The following is a 21,961-nucleotide window of genomic DNA, read 5'->3' as shown; positions in this document are numbered from 1 at the left end:
TATTCTGGAAAAGGATATGTGAACATCCCACCATGTCTCTGTATACTAGCTGTACCCTTTGAGAAATGTGTAAACACAATTCCCTCTTTTGACCTTTTCTTTTAAGGTCACTGAAAATAGCAAAGGAAACATTAATTCATCTTCCCTCTAATGAGGTTCACCTGTGGAATTTTGTAGAGTTCCAGCAGTGTCCCAATCTGGGCAGAAACTGCCCACGTTGTTCCTGTAAGGGCTGCTATAGACTTAGTCTCTTTCCTCTTTCCTGCAGGTGTAATTAGGGAGGTCCTTGTCCAGCCCTGATTGCCAAATGATGGGATTCTCCAATGTTGTCTGTTCACTGTGTAGTGAATTGTACAGATCAAATCCCAAAGTAATGTTGGGTAAAAGATGGGGGGTTCCTGTTGATCTCTTCAATTGCAAAAGTCAAGGCCAGAACATACTGGTAGTTCTTGGTCTCAAACCTATGTGGAAGGCAGAATTATATTTAGGCAGAAGACTGAAATCATGATTATCTTCAAATTCAATTAAATGACCAAATTCAGGTTGAAAGCACAAGTAGTCTCATTCTCGATGAGCTCTTCTGAAGCCTTAGAAATTTATCTAATTCAAAAAGAGCTAAAAGGTATTTGATTGCTATGATTGAATTCTGCTTCCTTGGAGGAAGATGATACTGTTTACAAAGGAAAGTGTAATGAGTGATGAAATTCATATAGAATTTTTAATTTATTCTTTATATCAGGAAATAAAAATGATTTTTTTCATATTAATACATTATTAAATGGTTTATATAATGACAGTATTATTGTCATGAAGTTGAAGTTAGAGTAATTCCAACTGAAGGTTATATCTCTTCAAAAGTTCAGTTCCAGTGCTTAGGCAGAATTGGATGTGAGAGTCAGAGGGGCATAACATCTGCATGGTGAGAAGTGTCCTCAAAAAGAATGACAATCAATTAACTGAAGGCTCTACCCCATCAAGTTTTGGATCTGCCATCTTCCAAAATCAACAAACTGAGAAGAATATCAGAGCACAGTATGGGAAGAATCATGCAAAGCAGGAATATTTGAGAGAAGAAAAATAATGAAGTGTGAAGTTTGTCTACCTATACCTAATAGGACTGGAAACAATGTAGTATTCTAAAGGGAAAAGTGTTATGATGTCTAAAAAGTCTCTTAAGCATTTCTTAATTAAAATATTACAGAGACAGATAAAGTAGATACAACCCCAGTGATTGGTTCTTCTGAGGGTTACAGAGAACCACAGGTTCTGTGGACATGGCAGATGGAGTTCAGTGCCATGTCAGTTTGCCCTACTTTGGAGTTTGTGTTTCTGTGTGATGGAGCTGGAATCAGACGTGATCTTTTCCACAAGCCTCTCCTGTTACTTTTACCAGAAATGTAGTTGGTGCTGGAGTTCAATATATACACAGGGGACCTCAATCTCTAGACTGACCTTATGATAGCCAGGCCCTGAACCTCAACAGACTTCAGCTCCTACACTCTGGTTTATTGAACTTATCCCACTCAGCTAACATGGAGTTGAAGAAAGTCAACCACCACACCATTGAGCCAAGAGTGCCTACAACTGAAAGCAGGAAGATTGCATCCAGCATCCATGTGGAATCTAAGCCCTTTCTTGATATAGATGTGGAGTGGATACAAAGATTCGAAGGTCCACAGTTTGGAGGAATAGAATATGGATTAGAATGGACTTACTGATATTCCATTCATGAACTATTGTGATTAGTAATAGAAGAAAATGTGGCATTGGTGTGGAGAAAGTGACCATGGTTGCTGCTGGGGTGGGGAATGGGAGGAAGAGATGAGATGTGGAGGCGCTTTTGGGACTTGGAGTTGTCCTGGGTGATGCTGTAGGAACAGTTGCCGCACATTGTATGTCCTCCCATGGCCCACCGGGTGGACTGTGGAAGAGTGTGGGCTATGATGTGGATCATTGACCATGATGTGCAGCGGTGCTCAGAGACATATTCACCAAATGCAGTGAATGTCTCATGATGATAGAGGAGATTGCTGCTATGGGAGGAGGAGTGGGGTGAAGGGGGTCGTGGGTGTATGAGGGCCTCATGTTTTTTGAATGTAATATTAAATAAATAAAGACAAAAAATATTACAGTCCTATTAACATTAATATTAATCCAAGATCTTCACTTCTACTCCCTTCATATGACTCTTATTCTTTTCATCTTTATTGTTGATTTGTGCAGTTTCACTTCCTTAATCAATAAGTCATTTCTGGGCACAAATGAAATTCTTTACATTTTTATTACCAAGCAAAAGAATTTCCAAGAAGAATGAAAATCTGCTTTCATTTCAAAAGTCCTTTTTTACAGACTTGATTAACACAGTAATAGCTATTCCATGCGGTACATTTCACCATTAGACACAGGTTTCCAAATGTGCTCCAAAAAACAAACTTGGTAAACTTTTTTCAAATATAATTTATATTTAATAGATATATTTTCTCATTTGAGAGAGAAATGTTGAAATTTCTCACTATGATGCCTGATTTTATATCTTGCTTCTCTTTATTGTTTATTTATTTGAGGCTACTATATCTTTATATATTTATAATAATTGCTTTTCCTTTGTGTAGATTTGAACATTTTATTATTATGAATGCACAATTCGATTCCTAAGGATGCATTTTTTCCTCACCCATCTATAAATATGCTTACCTATGGTTAATTATGGCTATTATCTTTAGTAAACTTGTGTATCTTTGTAACTAATTGCATACTTTGGTTTTCAAGTTTTCATTTATTCCTTTAAATGTGTCCTGTAATCACGTTTTACAAGGAAGTAGGATGATAAAATCTCTATGGAAAAAACTGAATTACCCCGAAGGAAACTCTTCTAATACATAGGGAATAAAACACCATGCAGAAAATAATATGAAACAATCTTTTAAAAAAAGACTATTAGCAAATTAGATAGTAATTTCCTATCAGTCTTCATTTTTCTGCAATGATTAAAATGTATGCACTGATAGAAGGTGATAAAGCATTAAAGAAAATTGAGCGTGTAACTGAATATATTTGTTTAGGAGAATTGTATTTTAATATGAATAAACACGCACACACAAAAAAACACTCAAAATCAGAAATTAGACTCTGCTTATATGGATAGATAGTGAGTAAAAATTGGAGATGGCTGAGGGTGAGGTAATGAAGGATCACCCCCACCCAGGGACTGATCTGCACAGGCAGATACTCTCCCCATTCCAGATCTGAATGAGCCAAAACCATTAGCCAAGTTTGCTGATGCAGAATGTCATATGCCTCATGTACCATGGGATGTAATTTGCTTGATGAATCCCTGAACAAAAAGAATTTCCTTTAAAATCAAGGTAAGAATAAGGCTTGTTAATTTCAGGATTGCTTTGTACCTTACTGGAATTGCTAGCGACTAAATAACAGGCAAATAAGAATGGAAAGAAAGGAGAAAATACAATCTTTTCATGGAAGTAAGATGGGCCACATGGGAAGCCCAAGAGGAAATGTGAAAATTGTTTGTAATTGATAAGGAAGTAGTCAACCGAATATATACAACTGTTAATGGCATTTAAATATAATATCAATAATCTATTAAAGCTTTATGGAAAATAGATATAATATCAATGGATTAATAATAAATTCTTTAATATTATTAATGGTATAATATTGGGCAATTTCATTTATACATTTTAATATAAGTAACAATTAACATAATCATGATTGATTATTATTAAGAAATTTATTAACTAAAAATTCACAGTAAATTTACCCATAAATCAATTCCTCTGTTACCAATGAACAGTACCATAAAGATCTATTGAGGAATGTAAAAGCATCAAAAAAACAGGGAACTGCATTTAATTCTATGGTTGAGCACCTGCTTCCCATGTATGAGGTCTCATGTTCAATCCCTCGCACCTCCTAAAAAATGTCACAAATATGTTAATGGTCTGCAAACTAACATTCTATAAAAGTTTAGTAGTATTATGATGGAATTAATGAAAATGGTCCAGTAATGATTGAAGTGATGAATGCACAAATATGTGATTATACCAAATATCATTGATTGTGCATTTTTGATGAATTGTATGCTTCATGAATATGCATCAATAATATTGTTTGGTTAAAAAAAAGTTAAAACAATTAAACATTACAAGTTACAGTGCCCAGAGGATGAGAAGGAGAAAGGGAATTATTTTTTAGTGGGTGAGGGTTTTCTATTAGAGATGATTAAAAGCTTTGGGTAATGGATATTGGTGATGACAGCACAATAAATGTGGATATCTTTAATACCACTGTATTGTACACTTAACAGTGCTTAAAATGTAAAATTTGGATAGTATGTATATTAGTATAAACTATTTTAAAAATTCATTGAGATATTTATAAGGCAATGTTAATATGGCTTAAGAGGTTTTCTGGAAGCATGGTAAGTTCAGGAAATTAGTGAAAATAATTGAGAATGCTAAGGGGAGAATATGACAGAAAAACCAATAGTTGCAATTTTTTATTAGGCAAAATATTTTAAATAGAATGGGAATGGCATTGAAAGATATGGTTATAGAACCAGTACAGAATACGAAATGGAGAAACAATCTGTGTTTAAGTGACTCTTCCATGCATTATCAAGCTGGTCTTGAAAAACAGTACAAGAATAATGACCTGTTTGAGTAGTGGTGAAAGTAAATAATTTTGGAATACAGAATTGATGTTATCTAATTCATACTTGAGGCAAAATCTTTCCAAGTCTCAGAGGAAAAACTAAATAGTAAAATTAGCACATCTATTTTGCAAACCGTAGACTAGGGAGACCTGACCAAAAAGGTACACAGAATAAAAGAAATTACACCTAAATTTTACTTTAAGTGAAATTTCATGCTCTTTTTTACGTCAACATATATTATAGAAAAATATTTAAAACAAGCAAGAACAAAATAAAATGAATTTTTAATGAGCAAGTTCTTGTTAATTCCAATAACAAAAATATTCTCAAAAGGTGAAAAAGCCTGTACATGAATTAAAAAGTGGTCAAAATCCTGAAAGGCAAATCATCACACCCTCCAGGCTTGTGAGCAGTGGACACTGTGCCTGCTGAGACTAGTGAATATGTCTCCCAGGTCAAAAAACTTTATATATTTGCAAGTGCATTCTACTGTCACATGGGGTTTTATTTTCAGACAAAAATAAAAAAAAAAACAGATCTGTCAAAGTGTATGTTTTCCTGAAGTGGTTTGAGTGCCCAGCAGAGTGTAAGAAGGAAAGCAGTTAGTGCCTCCTACTCTGTCAGACAGAACACCACTCTTTCCCTCAGCCTTAAAGTGTTCTTAAAACAAGCTGGGACACATGAGAACGTCTGGCCTTCTACACCAGGAAATTCATGTCAAAATGTCCCTGAATGAAACAAGGTGAACTGCATTAAAAAACAAGCAATCACCAGCATCCTTCAGAATTAGGTGTGTACATCAAAGACATTGACAACAATGGGACAAATATGTTTTGAAAATTATGGAGACGAAATAAGCAGGGACACATTGGAGGAGTATTAAAGAATGGAAGATAGGCAGACAAATATCCAGAAATGAAAAGAAAGAAAACTTAGTTGCAAACTCTTTCAAAGGAGAAAGAGGCCTCAAATTCCTAATCTTTCCATCCCCTGTCAAAATTTTGCTCAGCTACTTGCAAATCATATGTATCTGATTTCAAAAAAGCATTAAAACATTATTTTATTGTATGAAACTCCTTATTCTCACGTGAGCAGAAACTATCTGCTGGAATTGCCTGAAATTTTTTAATCAATTTTATTGAAATGTGTTCCCTTGAAGTTTCACTTCATCAATTCATTAATTAGACCATCAAATATAGATCTTACAGTCACAGAAATCTACAAAGCAAAGTAGTTTAAATGCCCATATGAATGAGAATGAAGCTGGAGTGGAAAATATCTCACAAATCATTCATCTCTTATCCCTAGCCTGGCAGGCAGCTCGAGGAGGCGTGAAGGAACCCTGATAGGTGATGATACAGAGATATTTCAAACAGTAGTCAGACGCCTGTTGTAAGAAGTCTGTCCGTGCATAGGGGACACAGGTACCTGGGGCATCTTGGTAAGAATATTAGCATCTACACTCATGGCAAAAGAATAATTAGCAAACCGTTGTTTGGGAAACAGATATATTTTCCTGTAACTGCTTAGCAAAACTCTAACACCAGTGGATTGTGTTTCTAAGGAATATAACTTGATCCACTGCTTGTGGCTCAGAAGCAGAGGAAAAGGCAAGGAGGGTGGAATTTTTTGGAGAGGGTTGTCTCACTTGGATTCCAGCACTGGAAAAGGGAAAGAAATGGGAACTAAAAGGAAGAAAAATATAATATTCTTTCACGCAGAAAAATTTCCAGAAGAAACAGAAAAAATAAATTACATTCTGGGATGTGGATAGCAAGTGGTAAGGAGAGGACAGGTAATGTGGAGTATGTTGATCAAGCCACCTGCAAATTGCAAAGGCAGTTTTCATTGTAATAATCAAGCAGAAAATGAATGCAAAAGCACTTACCGCTTCATATAGACTTCCTTGGTAGGTTTGGTGTTCTCATCGTATGTTATAAATGTATAAAGGGGGAAAAAACCACCTATAATCAGATCTCCTTCCTTAAATACACTGGGTTTCATTCTGATGAAGTAGGTAGGATCAGTCAATCGCCATGCAGAGAGGGGAAGATGAAGGAGCAGGAAAATAAAAATCAATGGGAACATCTCACTAGCGTCTCCCTGAATCACAGCCAAAGCTTTAAGTCTGTGCACAGTATTTAGCAGACAGAGTTGAAATGGAACCTGTAGCCTCAAGCATATATAAAAATATACATATGGATGTTTGTGCTGGATATTATTATGACCTGGAAAGGGAAATCTAATTCCTCAAATGACGTCTTTTTGTTTATCTTTTCATATCCTCAAATACAATAGGGGGAACTGGAACATATTTTGCCTTGGGCTCTGCATCTGAGGTCCTGCGCCCAGGTGGAAACCAATAGTTGAAAACATGTTTGGATTATCCTCTTCACCCATAGGTGCTATGATATCATCAAGTCCATGGATAATAAGGCTCCAGGGACAACCTTCCTCCAGGCAATTTAGTCTAACCCTTGTCACTACAGCAGGTCTAGTCAATGAATTGGTGTTCATTGCATGAGAAGAATGCTGTGTCATGAAGGACTCATGCTTGTCAAGATTTAGGCAAGAGCATCCTGGAATCATGCACTCCAGAGTTCATAAAGATGGGCAGCCTAAAACATGTAGGTCCCAGAGTAGCCACATCATAAACCCTATATGGTAGACATAAGCCTTCATGCCATCCAATGGATCACAGCCACCCACAAATCAATGTGTCCCTGCCTGGAAAAGCAGCAGTCATGCTAAATCCAAAGCTTGCAAATCAGTAGCTGAAGGACAATGTTAAAATTAATGTGCATTTGCATTATGAATTCCTAAAATGTGACAACCCTCTGTCCTTATAAAGCATCCTAAACCCATAGGTTAGCAAGTTATATTGATTCATTCATCCATGTCCAGATTGGTTTCCTCAAATATTTGTACTTTTGGGGGAACATGGCCTTATGTGAGAAACTCTTGTCTTTTCTTAACATAAGGCAGAGAAACATATCAGGAAAACATCCCACACACTCTACCACATCAAACATCTATGACACAGGCAACGATAGATTTCTATTAACCATGATGTAAAAAGTAAAAGACTTAAGGCACTTGACTTGGAAGGGAATTTGAAGATGTGACCATCATGCAGGCCCATATACTTACAAGGCAGGGATTTTAAGTGTTGGGAATACCACACAAATTTATGGTCTACCATACTCAAGCTTGCCTCCTCTGACTAGAGTTAGTTAATGATCCCTAAGGCTATGAATAGTAGAGCTCACAAAGCCCTACAAACAAACAGACAACCTAAACAGACAACAAGGATTTATTCCTTATACATTCCAGGTAGGAGTGAAGGAAACACATCACGTGCTCCAGTGTGGCCTTTTTCTAGTCATAGAGGCTGATAAGTTCTTTGCAATATTTGAGAATATGTAGGGATGGACATTATGACAAAGATTGCATTTATGTTTGTTGTCCAAGAGTTCAAAATTGGAAGAAAGAGCTATCAAAAGGCAAATGCAATCATATCCAGGTTACCCTTCCCTGGTAATATTGAGGAACAATGTCTCCTTTTCCAATACAAGATGGACAGAAGAAGACCTACCATGTAATAAAATTTTTCTCTTCTTAAATCTGGCTTTGTGGCTGAAATTTCACTTATTCTGCTTCCCAAGAAGAACTTGTTGCTTGGTTCTAGATATGCTAAAGGAGGCTTATGTGGAAGAGCGTGGTATCAGTGATTGAGACTCCAAGCATTGACAAGTGACTGTGGAAAAAGTTTATGAATATGGAGCAAGGCATTTTTTTAGAAAAGTGATAGCTCTAGAATCTGAAAGGAAGATAAAAACCTTGAAATCTTCTGAATCAATTATACATAGAGTTTTCAGTGTGTGAGATTGGAGATATTTTTTACTTTATTTTTAAAGAAGTTTCAGATTATAGAAATGTTAGAGCAGAAACATAGAGGGTATCCATGTGCCCTTCTACCACCCCCATTCATATTTCCAATATCAATAGCATCTTTCATTAGTATGGAGAAGATATGCCAATTGGTGAATCCATAGAAGCATTGCTACAAACCACAGTCTATAGGTTGCAATATGGTTTTCAATTTGCACCATACAATTTTGTGGATTTTGACATTTATCATGGCTTGTATCTATAATTGAAAATTCATGCAGAACAATTTCAATTTCCCCCAAATTGGGGAGACAAATGCAAGCACATACAGCAAGTCTCAACAAATTTAGATATATTGAAATTATACAAAGCACCTTTTCTGACCACTGTGAAATGAGGCTGGAAATCAAAAAGGGTCGAGAACATAATTAGAAAAATTATATGGAAGTTAAACACACACTTATACAATCAGTTTGTCTTGGAGGAACTCAGATAAATATTAACTACCACAAACAAATGAAAATGAGAAAAAACATAAAATGTATTGGATGCAGCTAAATTAGTGCCAAGAAGACAGCTCATTGCCTTAAATAAGTACATTTAAAAATAAATAAAGAGCCAGAAACAAAACCATAACTACACACCTGGAGGAAGTAGAAAAAGAACAACTATCAAATCCCAAAGCATGCAGATGGAAAGAAATAATGAATAAAGCAGAATTAAATGAAATTGAGATTAAGAAAAATTAGAAAGAATAAAGAAAACCAAAAATGATTATTTGAAAAAAATTATAAAATTGAAAATCCCTTAGGTAGGCTAGCAAAGAAAAAAAGAGTGTTGATGCAAATAAATAAAATCAGAAATGAGAGAGTGTTTATCACCACTGACCCCAAAGAAACAGAGTTTTATAAGAGGATATATTGAAAAAAATATATTGCCATTAATATGGACAATTTAGATGAAGGGTACAGATTTCTTGAAAGGCACATCAAACTACGTTGATGGAAGAAGAAATTCAAGAACCGAACAGTCCAATCACCGGCAATGTGATTGAAAGAGTGATAAAATTCTGTCTATCAAGAAAATCACAGGACCAGATGGATGGATGGGCAAACTATGTCAATCATTCCAGAAAGAAGTAATACTTATCCTGCCTAAAATCTTTCAAATTTTGAGAAGAGGGAGCATTACCTGACTCAGTCTGTGATCACATGGCCATCTCAACAGACACAGAAAAGACATTCAACAACACACAGCCTCCTTCTTGATAGAACCACCTCAAAAGATAGGATTAGATGGAAACTTCCTCACCATGATAAAGAGCCTATAAGAAAACTCCATAGCTATCATCATACTCTATGATGAAAGGCTGTAGGCTTCCTCTCTATGATCTGAAACAAGACAAAAATGCCCACTGTCCCCACTCATGGTTACCATTGTATTAGAAGTACTTCCTTGAGCACTTAGACAAGAAAAACAAATAAATGGCATCCAGTTTGGAAAAGACAAACTTTCATTAATTGCAGATGCAATGATTCTACATGTTGAAAGACAAAAAGAAAAAAGAAAAAAAATCTGCAGCATAGCCACTAGAGATGATTAAACAGTGCAGTGAAGTGGCAGGATATATGAGCAAGAGGCAAAAATCAGTTTTCTGTGCAACAGTAATGAGAAATCTGAAGGTGAAATTTTAAAAATTCTATTTCCAATAGCAATTAAAAGAATTAAATATCTAGGAATAAACTTAAGTAAGATGTAAAGAACTTGTAGACATAAATTACACAGCATTCCTACAGCAAGTGAAATAGGACCTATACAAATGAAAGCATATTTCATATTGTCTGATTGGAAGACTAAATATAATTAAGATGTCAGTCATTTCCAAATTGACTTACAGATTTAACCCAATTCCAATAAATTTCCCACAGCACTTATAAACAGACTTGGAAAAGCAAATTACCAAATATATTTGGAAGTGACAGGGGCCCCAAATAGCCAAAAACTTTTTAAAAGGAAAAATGAAATTGAATGGATGATGTTACTTGAACTTAAAATACAATACAAAGCTACAGTTGTCAAAACTTCATGGTAGGCAAGCACCAGCTGGTGATGCAACTAGGAAAAGACCTTGAGTAAAGGGTTAACTCAGACAAGAGGAATATCTCAACCTACAGTTAATGTCAGGTGTTAAAATCTGCTTTTTGACCTTGAATAAAAGGGTAGCATGAAAGGACAAATGAGATGATATGTCTGTGAGTGTCCAAAAAAGAGTAGAGAGGTCATCAGAGGAGTCACGCATATGCGCCCCTCAGAAGAATCCCAGAGACAGCCAAAGTAGATAGAACCCAGGTACTGGTTCTCCTGAGGACTGCAGAGACCCATTGCTTCTATGGTCATGGCAGATGGCTCTGGAGTTCAGTGCCATGTGTGTTGGCCCTAGTTTGGAGTTTGTGTTCCTGAGTGTGATGGAGTTGGACTCAGATGTAACCTTTCTATGCATGCTTTTTCTGTCACTTTCACTGAACCTGTGGTTGGTGCTGGGTTTGATGTATACTCAGGAGACATGAATCTCTGGACTGTCCATGTGACAGCTGGACCCTGAGGCTCAGCAGACTTGCAACTCCTACCATCCGGTTCCTTGGATTTACCCTGGTCAGCTAACAGGGAGGTGAAGTAGGTCAGCCACCACACCAGGGAGCTGAGAGTGCCTACAACTGCAAGCAGGAGAACTGCATCTGTCAACTATGTGGAATCTAAGCCCCCTTTCGATATAGAAGTGGAGTGTAAACAACCATCCCATTGTCCACAGGATGGGTGAATAGAGTATGAATTAGAATGAACTTACTGATATTCTACAATGGAACTATTGTGATCAGTAATGGAAGAAATTGAACCATTGATGTGCAGAAAGTGGCCATGGTAGCTGCTGAGTGTAGGGAAAGGGAAGAAGAAATATGAAGTGGGGGAATTTTCAAGACCTGGAGTTGTCCTGGGTGGTGCTGCTGGAGCAGATGCCAGACATTTTATGTCCTTCCATGGCCCACTGGGTGGACTGGGGAGAATGTAAGCTGCAATGTGGTGCAGCAGTGTTCCAAAATGTATTCACCTAATGCAATGAATGTGCCACACAATGTTGAAAGAGGTGGATGATGTGAGAGGAGTGGGATGAGGGGGGTGGGGGTATATGCGGACTTCCTATATTTTTTAATGAAATGTTTAAGATAACAGAGAAAAAAATAAATGCAAAAGAAAAAAGAGTAAATTCATGTTAAGTAAATCATCCACATAGAGTAGAATAGGAACAGTCTGAAAAAGAAACTTGAGCCTCAAAAGATCACTTAATTAGATTCGTTAATGTATAGTCATGATGGTAACAAAACTTTGTGAATATAATTAACATTAGTAAATTATATAACTGAATGTGGAGTAATAGGGGAAATATTGGTAGTATATATGTTACTAGAATACAAATTAAAGGTAAGCAATGATAAGACTGTGCACTATAGTGAACAGTAAAGGAATCTATGGGTTATAATTAATAGTACAATTATATTATTCATAATTGCTAAAAGATGGAAACAATGTAAGTGTCCATCAACTGATGAATGGATAAACAAAATGTAATATGTTCATACATTGGGTTATTATTCCGCTGTACCAAGAAATCAATTGGATAAGCACATGACAACAAGCAGGAACTTTGAGAATATTAGGTTGAACAAATTCAGGCACAAAAGGAAGAATATTTTATAGTCTCACTGATATGATCTAAATATAATGAGTAGACTTCTGGAGTGGAACTGTGAAGTATAGGTTGGTGGACAATGGAATGTGGGATGTATGTAGAATGTTTAATCAGGTAAAATATAAATAGGTGGTAATGGTGGCAATTGATGGCTACAAATAATGAATGTAAGAAACACTGATTTGTGGATGTGAATGTGGCTGAAACAAATAGTCAAGTGAAATTATTGTTATATGGAGGACAGCTGGAGGATGATATTGGGAATGTATAAAAATGATTTTGGAAGGAGATGAGAACTGTGGTTAATAATATAAAAGGAGGAATGGACTTCTACACATTTTTAAGAATGTGCTGATACAATCGGAACATACAAATAATATATTATATGGAATATACTTAAGAACACAACTGTAATATTTTTGAAGCAACAGCAAAGTTGGTACTATATTTTCTTTTTACAGATCTGAAATTAGGTTTTATTGAAACATTTACACGGTTCATTGCTCATTACATGAAGGCATATTCTAGAGCTGACATTTTGTACACATTGACATACATTTTAAAACAATGACTGTAGACTATTTAATCACCCACTCCTCTATTGGCTAACCACTTTATTAGCAAATATTCTCTTTACCACCTTCCTTTTCTGTTTACCAGGAAAGATAGAAGAGTTCTTTCTCTCTTTCACCTTGGAACATATTTAACTGAGGAGACTTTTACTTGGCTCCCCCTTTCCTGTTTCTATCTCTGGCACATTATAAATGATAGGAATACAAATTACCCTGTACCTGGGCACACCCTGTCATCTTTTGCTATGATATTAGAGTGGCACCTTAAAGTTTACAAAACACTTTCAGTTACAACATATGAGCTTTACCTCAAAAAGTGCGGTGATTGGCCTGAAAAATGCTTTTATCTTCCTTTTAAAGATAGGAAGGCTGAAGATTAGGGGAAGTGAGTGTTTTGCCCGAGATGATACTGAAGTTGGTACTATATTAATGCTAAAGATTAAAAAAAGAATCAGAAATTTGATTTTGTGAGCTATGAATATGATTAGCATTTTTTCTAATTTTTTTCATTAATAAGGAGTGACTAGGCCATTTAATCTGCGTTCATCTGTGTATCTTCCTCAACTCTAGAGGAACATCTGAGTTAGTAGTTGGAATTAGATGAGATCAAATTTCCTGGAATGAACTTTATAGGAACAATGTTTCCATAACTCGTTGAGCTGTGTTTTTCTGTTTTTTTAATTTTTTAAATTTATTTTTGTCTTTATTTTTTTAATATTACATTAGAAAAATACGAGGTCCCCTTGTACCTCACCCCCCTCACCCCACTCCTCCCCCCCAAAACAACAATCTCCTCCATCATCATGAGATATTAATTGCATTTGGTGAATATATCTCTGAGCACGGCTGCACCTCATGGTCAATGGTCCACACCATAGCCCACACTCTCCCACAGTACACCCAGTGGGCCGTGGGAGGACATACAATGTCCGGTAACTGTCCCTGCAGCCTCACCCAGGACAACTCCAAGTCCCAAAATTTCCCCCACATCTCATCTCATCCTCCCACTCCCTACCCCAGCAGCCACCATGGCCACTTTCTCCACACCAATGCCACATTTTCTTCAATTACTAATCACAACAGTTCATGAATAGAATATCAGTAAGTCCACTCTAATTCATACTCTATTCCTCCATCCTATGGACCTTGGAATGGTGTGTCCACTCCACATCTATATCAAGAGTGGGCTTAGATCCACATGGATGCTGGATGCAATCCTCCTGCTTTCAGTTGTAGGCACTCTTGGCTCCCTATGTGATGGTTGACCTTCTTCACCTCCTTGTTAGCTGAGTGGGGTAAGTCCAATAAACCAGAGTGTAGGAGTTGCAAGTCTGTTGAGGCTCAGTGCCTGGCTATCACATGGTCAGTCCAGAGATTCAGGAACCCTGGGTATACATTAAACCCCAGCATGAACTACAATTCTGGTAAAAGTAACAGGAGAGACTTGTGGACAAAAATCACATCTGAGTCCAGTTCCATCACACAGAAACACAAACTCCAAAGTAGGGCCAACTGACATGACACTGAACTCCATCTTCCATGACAATAGCACCTGTGGGTCTCTGGAGCCCTCAGAAGAACCAATGCTTGGGGTTGTATCTATTTTATCTGTCTCTGAGAAGCTGCTGAGGTGTGCATAAGGGCAACTCCACTGATAACCTCCCAGCTCTTTTTGGAGACTCATAGCCATATAAACTCATTTATCTTGAAAGAAGTATTGATGCGGGATGAGTGGCGGGTGTGGGGAGTGGGGGATCTGGGAGCCCCTTATATTTTATAATGTTACATTTTGTTAGATCTATTTATCTTTTAAAAAGATAATAAAAAATTAAAATATAGAAGCAAATAAATATATAAATATCACCAAATATTTATGAAAATGTAGACTATAATGTAAACCATTATGTAACTAAAATTTTATGAGTGTGCAGTCTAAAATGTATACAATAATGCAAACAATATTGAAACTATGATTATTATCTTGTTTCAATATCTGTACATCAGTCGCATCAAATGTAACATTCACATGTATAAAGATCATTTCTGGGGAAGGGGAAAATGGGTTTGATATTGAGCCCATGGGAGTCCCCTATAGTCTATATATGGCTTTACTGTGACCTAAAACTTTTTTGAAGACACACACAAAAAATGGAGACACTGAGGAAGAAATGGAAGAGATTGCCTTGCCACTGTACATACAGGGCAAAACCTATTACAGTGATGAAAGGCAAAACATCAAAAAATTTGTTATAATATTTTTCATTCTTTTATTACTCCAGTTCATTTCTTACTTTATTTTAGTTTTTCTAAATTCTTATATATTCTATTTCTTATCTTTAAACCTATTGTTACCATTGCATTTTCCTCTTAACTGAATTTGGCAATATATTAGGCTTTATTTTTTTAAGAAGTTTTGAATTATAGGGGGTGTCAACACTGTCAGGGGAGGAGCACAGATATGACATGTCCTTGATGGGGGATGTATGTGTTGGAGGGAGTTTTCCAAGGCATGCATATAGGATATGTAGATATGATTGGATGATGATGGGTTATGGCATAAGAGATAGAGATTCACAGGACAACTAAGGGAGTGCTGAGTTCCCATTCTGGGAATCTCTGTTGCACTCCCCAGTGGAGGAACAGCAATCCCCCAAGTACAAGTGCAAAGAGCAGTGAAAAAGAAAGTTTCAGTGATGGGTCCTTGATACTGATGATTATGCTTATGAGTCTTTGTGCTTGAAATTGTCAATGTAGGAGGAGTGGGAGTGTGGAGAGGAGGGTATATGATAACCTTGTATATTTTTTATTGTAACATTATATGCTTTACATGTGTCTTTAAAAAATAATAAAAATATTTCTAAATTTCAACTAGACCTAGGGTTGCAAGGTGTGTAAGAGTTTCCTCCTGAGAGCCTCCATTTTGCTCAAATGTGGCCACAGTCTAAGCAAAAATCAGCATGTTAATGCAATACATTTCCCCCAGCATGGGTCATGACTACTGGTGATGAGCCTCCCTGGGACTGAGGGATTACTATAAATCATTACCTAATGATGAAAGTTGAAAACAACTTGAATAAAAATGGTAAAGACAAATGAGTTATATTGCTAAGAGACCTCAAAATAAATCAGGAGGTCATCAAAGGATTTGCTTATGCATGTCTTAGTAGGCTCCCAGAGAAACTGAATGGAGATATAACCCCAGGAAGTGGTGCCCCTGAGGGCTGAAGGGACAACCAAGTCCTAGGGTAATGGCAGATAGCCTTGGAGTTCCGTGCCGTGCTAGTGGACACTATTTTGGAATTTGTGGACATGAATATGATGGATTTGGACATAGATGTGACTTGTCTAAACATGCCTCTTCTGTCACTTTTAATGAACGCATTTCCTGGTTGGCACTGGGTTTGGTGAATGCCCAGGAGACTTGAATCTCTAGTCTGTCCATGTGCCAGCTGGACCCTGACCCTCAGCAGAGCTGCACCACCGACTCTCTGCTTCATTGGACTTACCCAGGTCAGCTAACAGGGAGGGGAGGATGGTCAACCAGCACACCAGTGACCCAATGTGTCTACAACCGCAAGCAGGAGAATCACATCCATCAACCATGTGGGGTCTAAGCCCCCTCTCAATTTAGAGGTGGAGTGGACATCACCCTCCCTCAGTCTACAGGAAGGAGGAATAAATGTGGATTAGAGTGGACTTATTGGTGTTCTATGCTAGAATCATTGTGACTCTAGCAATGGAAGAATTTGTATCATTGATGTGGAGGAGAGGGCCACAGGAGGTGCTGAAGGCAGGGAGAGTGAAGAAGAGTTTTGATATTGGGGTATTTTTGGGTCTTGGAATTGTCCTCAATGATATTGCAGGGACAGACACGGGGCATTATATATACTTCCTTAACCCACTGAATGGGCCTGGGGGGGGGGGGGGTGTAAATTGCAATGTAACCAATAATTCGTGTGATGTAGCAGTGCTCCAAAATAAATTCATCAAATGAAATGAATGTGCCACCCTGATGAAAGAGGTCATTTTTTTTGAGGTTGGGAGGTGGGGGTTGGGGTACATGGGAACCTCTTAAATTTATATCTAGAATGGGATTAGGTATAGTACTTAATACTAATTAATGTACTATCCAATTCATAAGTTTCTCTTTGAGATTCAATTAACAAGTATATGTTTCAGTTTTGCAATACCCTTACATCTTATATCTCCATGGGATCAGGCCATAATGCCAGTTATGTTTAACTTCTACTCACAGTACTGTGGTGATCACTGTTTCACTTGGTATGTCCTTCACAGAGCCAACAAGTTGCACCATCATTGACCTTAGGGAGAAGCTAGGAAGGTAGGTTCCTGTATTCCACCTGCCTGGTGTGTAGCACCCTTCAGTACTATGAAACAATGCCAATCTGGAGGTGATATCCATTGTACATTTGTCTGTACTGAGCCATTACTGGCTGCTGCAAGAGTTTGAAACTGCAATGTAGTCTCCATCGACTTTAGGAGCACAACCAGAGATGTAGTAGATGAGTTTATTGCTTTAGGGATCAGTGAATAACTTAACCAAAAACTCTAATGGAGAGGAAACCTGCAGTGTATCAAGGGAGTTTTTTTGAATGCACAAGAAAATTTGACAATGCTGAAGTTTATCTCTTGATTTTTATACTTTTTAAAAACTTTGAATACAATGCATTACATATCAAATGAAGATTTTAGTACTTTGATTTTCACCTTTACACTTCTACCATGAAGACATTATTTAGCAGGTATTTTATTTTAGCAGTAGAGGAAAAACTACTCCTTTCTTAAAAAAAAAAAAGAAAACAAGATTTCCAATGGAATCAAGGAAACTTTTTTATTACCACCACTTGAATAAGCAATCAAGGTGACATCCAGACAGATTTTACTGCTATGAAGTTACTTTTTGCTGTTTCTAGCTAATAATGGCTCTTAGAAATGGGCATTTAAATGCTTCAGTTTAGAAGAGGCTTTTTCCAATTCCTTATAATTAACCACAACTAGCAATTAAATAAATTCCACTTGTGATTTATACATTAAATCCACTCCCAAGACAGTATTGACATTTAAAGGCTTGTATTTAGGTGACCTTTCACCATTACTCAATTTTTAACAGGTAAACCCCAAATCTGATTTCCAAGGCACAAGTAAACTGACAATGTTAAACACAGATTTCATAGGTGAATGCAAGGTTAAGAACACATACAAACAGACAATATTTATAACTTTAGCATTTCTAGAAGCTCTTTGATCTTAACTGATGGCACATGAGTTTTCTTATTGTCTAGGAGATGCTTATTAACTGGTCTGGATGTTGGTATCTATTCGTAACTTTCATAGGCACAACTGAGTTTAAACTAATAGAAGATTGAGGTTTAATTTTTCATTTCTTTAAGGAGACATGACTTGAGCTTTCTGGACATCAGATCTATCTGTCTTCTTTTCTTACATGGGTTTAAGTGGAATTCAGGGTCATTTACAGAGGCTGCTCTTGGCTATATTAGGGCCATGTAGGCCAGCAGGAGGCAGAATTTCCTGATTCCTGAAAAGAGACTCCTATGGGGAATTTGTTGGTATGCTAGCAGTTGTGCCCATTATTCTAGGAAGAATGAAGAATCATCTTTTAGCCAACAATCTGGCATCCCAGAGTCCTATTCTGCCTGAAATGTTCACCACTCCACACAATTTGAAGCTGATCCCCTGTCCCAGCATACTGAAAATTTCAACTCTCAGAGCCTGCTTGGCCTAGAGGCATCCTTGCAGGTGACATAAGTCTTGGGGGATATCTGATGCGTCAGTTCAGTGTACCCAAGTTGAGCTGGTGGGAGATATTTTGAGCATTCAGAAGTGTGTGAGATAAGTCTCAGGGGATATTTGGCTGTCCTTTGAATGGAAGGGCCAAGGAATGGGGACTCTTCACAGTTTACTACTCTGGTTCTCATCATCTCTGATATTTCAGGGTCTTTGATTGACCGCATGATTATCCAAACAGAAGTTTTTGAGTTTAATCTCAGGAAATATTTGACTACTTTCTGATTCTTGCTACTCTGATCATAACAGAGTCCCTGGTTGCAGGCATTCCTGGGGCCATTTGAACTTAGAAGACCAATCGAATAGATGAGATGCCTTCCAAATTGAATACTGTTCCTTCCATGGAGAAGAGTCAGAAAACATATTATCCATATCCCTCCAGAAGTCTTACATGCAGTCCTAGTTTTAAGATTTTACTGACTAATAATTTCCCCGCATACGGTATACAAAAATGTTTGAAAATTCTTTGGGTATTTTCATAGTAGCCACAGTTACAAATGACAACAGAGGGAGTACTGAGTTTCAATCCAGGGGAGCTCTCTCACATTCCCCAAAGGAACAACAACAATCCCCAAGAGCAATGGCAAAGTCCAACAAGGAAGGATGGCCCAATGATGAGTTCTTGATATTGATGATGATACTTATGAACCTGTGTGTCTGAAACATGAACTATGCCTAGAGTTGCAGAATGCCTAAGAATTACCTAATGAGAACCTCCACGTTGCTCAAACATGGCCTCTCTCTAAGCCAAACTCAGCATGTAAATGCATTAGCTTCCCTCCAGCATGGGACAAGACTCCTGGGGTTAAGCCTCCCTAGTGCTGAGGGGTTAACCCCAATCAATAACTTGCGATGCAACTAGAAAAAGACCTTGAATAAAATGGGGAAATGGTGAAGACAAATAACTTTATATTGCTAAGAGTCTTCAAAAGAGAGTTGGGAGGTCATCAGAAGGATTACACTTATGCATGACTCAGCAGAATCTCAGACACTGAAAAAGTGGATACAACCCCAGGTACTGGTGCTCCTGGAGGCTATGGTGATACACAGGTTCTATGATCATGGCAGTTGGCTCTGGAGTTCAGTGAATTGTCAGTGGGCCCTAATCTGGAATTTGTGCTCCTGAGTGTGATGGAGAAGGACTCAGATGTGATCTTTCTATACATGCCTCCTCTGTTACTCCTACAGAACCTGTGGTTGGCACTGGAGTTGGTGTATACTCAGGAGACTTGAATCTTTGGACTGGTCATGTGCCAGCTGAGCCCTGAGCTTCAGCAGTGTTGCACCTCCTAGTCTCCAGTTTGTTGTTCTTACGCAGGTCAGCTAACAAGGAGGTGAAGATATTCAACCACAACACCAGTTAACCAAGAGTGCCTAAAACTGAAAGCAGGAGATTTGCATCCATCAACCATGTGGGATCTTAGCTCCCTCTCAATATAGAGGTGGAGTGGAGGTCAGCATCCCATGGTCCACTGGGTGGAGTAATAAAATATATAAGAATGGACTTACTAGTCTTCCATATAGAAAAATTATGACTTTAGCAATGGAAGAAATTTTATCATTGATGTGGAGACTGTGGCCAAAGTAGTTGCTGAATGGAGGGAGTGGAAAGAAGAGATGTGATGTGTGGGCATTTTCTGGACTTGGATTTGTCCTAAATGATATTCATGGTCAAATGCTGAACATTATATTCTGACATAACCCACTGAATGTCCTGGGAGACAGTGTAAACTACAATGTAAACATTATCCAAGCATTGCAGCAGTGCTCCAAAATGTGTTTATCAAATGAAATGAATATCTCTCAATGATGAAAAAGGTGGTTGATGTGGGAGGATTGGGGTTGGTGGGTGTGGGGTATATGGAAATCTCTTATATTTTTTAATGTAACATTTTTGTGATCTATGTATTCTCAAAAATACAATTAAAATATAAAATAAAATAATGGTCATTAACTGATTAGAGATTAATGGTGCTATCTAATAGGCCTTGGTGCCTTGAGGCAATGGCTTCCTTTCTAGCAAAGGTTGCTTCCCAGTTTCACTGTTTTTAAGACATTCCAAATCATCTAACAAAAACCTGTAGAGAGAAATTCAGTAGCAAGAAGTGGGAAGGTAAAAACATGGGTTAAGGTTAAACAAGCAAGAGTATCCTGGCTTGTGACCACCCTGGGGAAAGGGAACTTCCACAGCATCCATTTTGGCACTGCCTGCCACTTGACAGGCCTGCAAGGTATGGGCCCCAGAAGCCCCTGGCTCTCTGGCTCTCTGGCTCCCCATTACTGCTGTGCACCAACTAGGGTAGAGAGTAGGAGAAGACAATGGTCGCCAGCCCCAAGGGCAGAGCCGACAGCTGCTAAAATTGCTTAAAAGAGCATCGTGGCACAGTGTGCTCCTGTTTTGTACACCAGACCACCCCACTGGGGTCAGATGTAACAAGCCCAGGCTTGTGGCATGGACACAGTGAGTTCCCATGCCCCAGCCCCTTCCCTTCTGGGATTTCATCCAATGGGGGCTCATAGGCTAACCCATTTAAAAGAAAAAAAAAAAGGAAGGCTTCAAACAAGCTGCAGGCTATAGTTTCACTCAGCAATAAACTCGTGGATGGGCTCACCAAATATGTCACCAGATTTTGTTTAGGTTCTTGACTATGCTGCAGAAATGAATTGCAAGAGCAGGTCAGGTGAGCTGGTCCAGTAATTTATTCAGGTAGGGAAGGAAGAGAAATGGGAGAAAATAACAGTTCAGGGGTCCCAGGTAGCGAGGCAAAGCCTAAAAAGTGATGAGGAGGGCTGATTTACAGACTGCAATCCCGCTTTGTAGGTTATAAATCCCCAGGCTTACTTGCATAGTGATCCAAGATGGGGAGAAGGCAGCCAGAGTTTGGGCCCAGTGGAGAGAGCGAGAGCTTCATGCTCAATTTTGAACTGTCAATTATCCCACCCCTGGTTTATGGCACGGGAGGAGTTCCAACTGTCTACCATTTTGAATGCTCATTTCTCCCATCAATCTCACATGAGGGCTCAATGATAACATCCTTGAGGAGTATCTGGGTCTGCTTCTGGCTTGCAGAGGAGGTCTTTGATGTGGCCGAATCTTGCTAAGGGTCTTTCAGCTGCGATCTTGTGGTTATTCATGTCCACAGCGACTTCATGCCAATTTCCAGATCCTTCTATTGATTCCCTATCTTACTAGCCTGCTTCATGTCTTTTTAAAACTCTACTTGTGTCTGTATATGTGTTCAATATATATCT

The 21,961-nt window shown here is 38.0% G+C and overlaps 1 pseudogene; it reads right to left on the bottom strand.

Annotated features, from left to right (window-relative positions):
- Positions 1–21,621, bottom strand: part of LOC131276783 (vomeronasal type-2 receptor 116-like) — a 34,202-nt pseudogene extending 12,581 nt beyond the window's left edge.
- Positions 21,622–21,961: the final 340 nt, after the last annotated feature.

This window comes from Dasypus novemcinctus, chromosome 30, assembly GCF_030445035.2.
Source record: "Dasypus novemcinctus isolate mDasNov1 chromosome 30, mDasNov1.1.hap2, whole genome shotgun sequence".
Classification (NCBI taxonomy): domain Eukaryota; kingdom Metazoa; phylum Chordata; class Mammalia; order Cingulata; family Dasypodidae; genus Dasypus; species Dasypus novemcinctus.
Note: the sequence above shows the minus strand (reverse complement) of the source record. Positions and strands in the feature narration are given on the sequence as shown.